This window comes from Triticum aestivum, chromosome 7B (genome assembly GCF_018294505.1).
Source record: "Triticum aestivum cultivar Chinese Spring chromosome 7B, IWGSC CS RefSeq v2.1, whole genome shotgun sequence".
Taxonomy (NCBI): domain Eukaryota; kingdom Viridiplantae; phylum Streptophyta; class Magnoliopsida; order Poales; family Poaceae; genus Triticum; species Triticum aestivum.
The window spans coordinates 174,249,323-174,254,979 of record NC_057813.1 but is presented as its reverse complement, the minus strand read 5'-3'; the positions used below and the strand labels follow the sequence as shown (position 1 = coordinate 174,254,979).

Below are 5,657 nucleotides of genomic sequence, written 5' to 3'. Positions count from 1 at the left end.
GAACACATCAGGACATTCAGCAGTTGGTTGGAAACACGTCTCAGAGGTGACAACACTGTTTCTGATGAGCTGTACTCATTGGCTAGGGGACCATCTTCGACTGTATTGACTTACAAAGGATACGAGATAAATGGGAATACATTTTACACAATCGCCCAAGATCAAAAGAGCACCAACCAAAACAGCGGTGTCCGCTTTGATGCAGCAACCAAGAGGGGAAAGGACACATATTATGGTTACACAGTGGACATATGGGAACTTGACTACGGGCATGATTTTAAGGTCCCTTTGTTTCAGTGCAAATGGGTCAATCAGTCGGGATGCGGGGTACAGGTAGACACACAGTACGGAATGACAACAGTGGATCTGAACAATCTTGGGTACATAGACGAACCATTCGTTCTAGCCAATGATGTGGCCCAGGGTTTTTATGTGAAGTACATGCCTACCAAACCGAGAAAAAGAAAAGATAAGGAAGCAAATACATCATACGATGAGCCAAAGCACAACATAGTTCTTTCAGTAAAAAGAGACATCGTGGGATTGGAGGGCAAGACAGACATGTTTGAAGATTATAAAATGTTTCATGAAATTCCTCCCTTCAAAGTCAAGACTGACCCAAGCACCCTGTTAAACGATGAAGATTACCATGGTTACATCGCAAAAAGCAAAGGACACGAGCGAAGAAAAAGTGAAGACTTTCTCTCCACAACTATTATGATGATGCCCTTGATCTAGAATACCACTGCAGTTACATGTGAAGAAATGAAATGCCTTTTGTAACAGATGAGTTTTCGTCGGAAACCCTAATACTTCAAAAGAGATTGTCCATTTTGTACACGAAGTGCATCCAGTTTTTGCCGTAACCCTCTCAACTTTTTAGCACATGTTATGTGGGTGAAATGATGATACCATGCCAACTTTCAACCTTTTCAGAGTTTTTTTGTAGTGTTTTTCAATTTCAGGGTCATGTAGCTAAAAAAATCAGTAAATGCATGAAAAAATAACAGATGAAGTCAGAAAGGGTTGAAAATTAATAATGTGGCTTTGAATGGTGCATTTTGAACACAAAAAAAGTTTGGAGTTCGAATCTTTACCTACTAATAAAACAGCTATTGTTTCTGATCGTACGTCATTGTTAATTTTGCATAAAAAAACCCTATAGTTTTGGGTATTCAACCCGCAGTCCTCATCATAAGCCAGACCAAACCGGTATGAAGAAAAGAAAGAAAATAGCCCAGCTGCCCGCACGACACTGCCTCCTCGATCCCATCTCCACCTCCTGCGCCGCCCGCCGCCGCCGCCTCCTGTCACGCCACGCCCCGCGCCCCCTGCCGCCGCCGCCAGCTCCTGCCTTGCCCTGCTGTGCGCCGCCCCACCGTGCGCCGTGCGGCCGTCCGCCACGCTCTTGAAGGACCTCAAGGCCTGCTGCCCCGCCCAGCGCACCCACCTTGCTCAAGGTTGGGCGAGCGCGGAAGCAGAGTTCGGGACGGCAGCGGATGGCGCCCCTCTCGGTCATCCTCCTCCCGACGGCAGGCGATGCAGGAGGCCGCGGATACGGCTGCTCCCGTGTGGCTTCGACGGCGGGGTGGAGGGATCGAGGAGGGGGAGCACAAGGCCGACGGAGAGGTGGCCGGAGATGGCAGGCGTGGGTGTTGCGGTTGTCCATGGTGAAAACAAGTCTCCGATGCACCCCTTCAAACCCTAGCCGCTGCACCAGTGCAATCCCGCCGCCGCATCAATGCCGCCCCGCAGCCGACAGGGACGTCACTTCCCTGTGCCCTCGCACCTGTCCTCCACCACCCCCTCGCCTCCCTCCGCTCTAGGCCGTCTCGAGCCGCCAGAAGCAACTACTGGTCTCTAGCCACCGCCCTTGCCTCACTCCTCCCGGGTCGTCGCTGCCAAGGAAGTAGCTGGGAATGCAGCAAGCCCCGATCTCCTCCAGAACAGCCGACGCCTCTTCCTGTAGCGAGCTCACCCTGTACACGCCTTCTGCAGGAGTAGGACGAGGCTCCCAAATGCAGCGAGCTGCTTGCGTAGGTCAGATTGCTCCCTCCTGCTTCTCTGGCCCACCCATTCCTAGCAATTTTATTTAAAAAATACTGATATGAAAAATGTGTGTAGGCAGATCATTGTAGCATATACATGGATTAGGCAATTGTTTTCCCCTGTGTTTGACAAGTTACTAGCTCCGGTTATTTTTGGATGGATGTTATTTACTTTTGGATACATTCCCATCTGAACAATCGAAGTTTGGGTAATACTGGATGTTATTATAGTCATGCCATCCCAGTGTGATTTACTATCTACTTGCATGGATCCCTACAAATAATGTATGTAATTTCTAACCAATTTCAGATACTGTGTTGACTTTCTTTTCTAAAGATTGCCCCTAAACGCTGGTGGTTGGAGATAAAGTTTAGCCAAGATGTTATTCTGATGCGGTCTTCAATGAATTTTTCTGATGGAATCCAGGTATGTTCTTCACCTTTATCATGTAACGCCCTAGATTTGTGGGATGTGGGCAGCTGAACACAGGGTTATCCATGAAATACAATCTGTAAAATAAAATAATTCAATCTGGAAGATATGTACAGGGATGAACACTCAGCAAAGGATTGTGCCCCCATACCTACGGCATGGCTATGCCACTGCCTGTAGCTGTTATTAAACAAGATCCCTGCTGAATGTAAAACACAATGCTGCCTAAACGCTGTGTAATGCTAAATGTATATTGGACCTATAATTTATAACTACAGGTTCTCCAAGTTAGACAAAGGTTTCCTTCATACTTGAAGCAAAGCTTTTTTTATATCTTCATGTCATATGAGTTGTAGTTTTCCGGATCATCTACACACTTCAGAGAAGTTACTTTAAATTGCTAAAAGCAAGATAAAGTAATACATGTTGTGCATGTTTGACACGGTTCTCCCAGATTCTGAATCTAGCTATTTGTATTTTCATTTTAGTGGAACTTCGGTAGACATGACCATAGTAACATTATTTTCACAATGTCACTAGAGACGAGGGCAACCTAATTGTGACAATTATCGGAGTTGGATAGAAGAAGTGGTGTGCAGTGGCATCTAACAAATTGTGAAATGAGCGACATCTAACAATTCTCACTAAATTTGAATACTCGCCTTTTTTATCCCGTTGCAACGCACGAGCAATTTACCTTTCTGTTCTTATGAAATGTAGATTTGGAAAGGAGGAATAGAGTACTGAACTTTTATATATCTACATAATCTACATCTGAAGTTAAGAGGTACACAAATTACTATGCAATGGAGGAACAGGGCAATTTTGTAAGCTTACTACATGCGGAATTATGTCGCTGCATCTCTTTTAGTACTCATGTGTAGATTTTCCTACAGCAATATTACTTGCATTCAGTTTTGTGTCGTCATGGAAATTCAGATGGGCGTTCTGTAGCGTGTTCAGAATAATACTTTGCAAGGGATAGCAGCCCGATGTCGAGCAGTAGCAGCAGCATGTTCTGCAGCTTCGATGACCCTGATGAATTCGCTGTGGTGCTCAACTCCTGCTCGAGGGCATGGTGGAGTTTCCCCTTGAACTCCATGACCTGATTCTCAGGTTTGTAATTTAGCCTATTTTTTGGCTGTTGACTACTGCTTTTTTTCTTTGTAGATGTTCTGATTATTGGCGCTTTGGAACTCTTGTGGTCTGTATATCATTGTTCTATTGACGCTCACTTCACCTGAACGGCTGGACCAGATGATAGTGGATATACCCAGTGTAGTATATTGTTATAAGGTTGTGTATTAGCTTCCAGTGATTTTTCTCTCACTGGTATCTTGACAAAGCTTGAAGTGTATGCCGATGTCTTGCTCAGTTTAGTTAGTAATAGTATTAGCTTGAAGTGCCATCCATACTCAGTTTCAACTAGATACCTCCATGGATAGCTCCCTTGACATTATATTGAAGGTTAGTGTTGTTACATGTTGCTCAATGTTGCACTTTTAGTACTCTAGCTGCTTTGTAGGCGAAACCGCCACCACCTGCAACCGTGCCCTCAGGCTTCCCTCAGGCCGTCCTTATCAATTGTAGCCTCTGCTCGCCCATGTTAAGTCCCTCCTTTTAGAAACGGCCTCCCTCGATGGTGGCCTCCCCTGGAAGCTCTTGAACCTACAGTGGAGTCAGTTCCCCGTCAGGAGGAAATTCTTGCGTTTGGCCGTCAGACTGTTAGTTGTAACCATGTTATTCTATCAAGCTTTTCCATCGAGTTGCCGAAACAATATAAAAATAGAAGATGTTAAATATGAAAGTACTAAGTTATGTACTCTGCTATTGTGGTTGTGAAGCTTGTACAGTCTGCTTGATGTTCGCACCAAATTTCCTTCAGGAAACATGATGATGAGTCCAGTGCAAGTCTTCAGGTTGTTGGGCTAATCATAGGCAAAGAATTCTGGACTTCTGTGGGTTTTCATGAAAGATTTTGGAATGAAGAATAGTTGTTAAGTTATTATTTTTGTTAGAAGAGTAGCGTCGCAAAAAAGAGAATTGCTAGGGAAGTAACTAGAGTACATGCTACTATTTTTATAGGGAAGAGCCTAAACGACCCAACTTATGCAATCTACAGATGTTGCTTATGAAATCGGGTATAGAGCCATGCATCTGCAACCATCTATTAGCAACATCAGGTTTGTGTTTATATCTCCTCTGCCTGCACCATTTCTTGATCATTATGTTATTTCTTTTGTCATCTTGAATCCTTTTTGTCATAGCCATACATTCTCTTTTGGTTTAAGAAGATAATAATCAAGTTTCACTAAATGCATCTTCTATAGCAGTCAGATTCTCTAATAATTCAATCATACTGTGTACTGGTTTGTAATTTCATTTCTTTGATTATTAATCTACCTTTTCCCTAAGATTGTTTCTCATAGTGAACAACTGATAAAAAGGATTTTTAGGAAATAGACAAGAATGATAAGGTACATACTGATGTTTTCTGTAATTTTCCTGTGTGGTTCAAGAGAAGCGTATTGCAGCAGAACATCTAAGGGTGATAACACAACGAAGAAAATTTTTCTGTTCTGGGAGAAGAAATTGTTTCCCCATAGGCTTTCAGTTTAAAAGTTTCCATTACATACAGTTTCACTATGTTCATATGATACATCTGTTATCACTCGGTATTCTGCTCAAGGGGAACTGATACTTCCTCATATGAGAATTATTATCCTTCTGACTATGGCATGCCTTTTGATCTACCTTGGCTTAGGTAGTTTGTTTTGACTCCTTGATTATTCAGTGATCTGCCAGCTATTCTTGTATTCAGCAACAGACTGGGTTTGCTTTGTCCCAAGATCATGGATACTTGAATGCCCTTTATTGACCATGTATTTAAGAGGCCACTTCTAATTGCTTTTGTATTTTATGCATATTTTAAGCTTGTGGAACCCATTTATTTTCTCAAATATCTCACTTGTGCGTGCTAATCTCGGGAACTATATTCAGACATCCCTTGCCCCTCTTATGCGGGTCATTTTGCATTTTGCTTTTGTGTGAGAATAAGTAATTAATATTATGTAATCAGAACCATTTTTTGTTCGTATGGGATTTTCCTATATGATAACTTGATAAGGCATGAGAACATTTTTATATGTCAAAACTGGTCAATCCGTAGAAGAATG

General features: G+C 42.9%; 1 long non-coding RNA gene across 6 annotated transcripts; it reads left to right on the top strand.

Annotated features, from left to right (window-relative positions):
• The first annotated feature begins 1,243 nt into the window (after positions 1 to 1,243).
• On the top strand, positions 1,244 to 5,416 carry LOC123160785 (uncharacterized). Of its 6 annotated transcripts, none has more exons than XR_006480374.1 (4): positions 1,244 to 2,040; positions 2,359 to 2,475; positions 3,202 to 3,559; positions 3,652 to 5,416. It is a non-coding gene; the product is annotated as an uncharacterized lncRNA (long non-coding RNA). The 6 variants fall into 6 exon arrangements; XR_006480376.1 differs by having other exon boundaries at positions 3,202 to 3,597; positions 4,604 to 5,416; XR_006480378.1 differs by having other exon boundaries at positions 3,202 to 3,597; positions 4,367 to 5,416.
• The last annotated feature ends 241 nt before the right edge of the window (positions 5,417 to 5,657 follow it).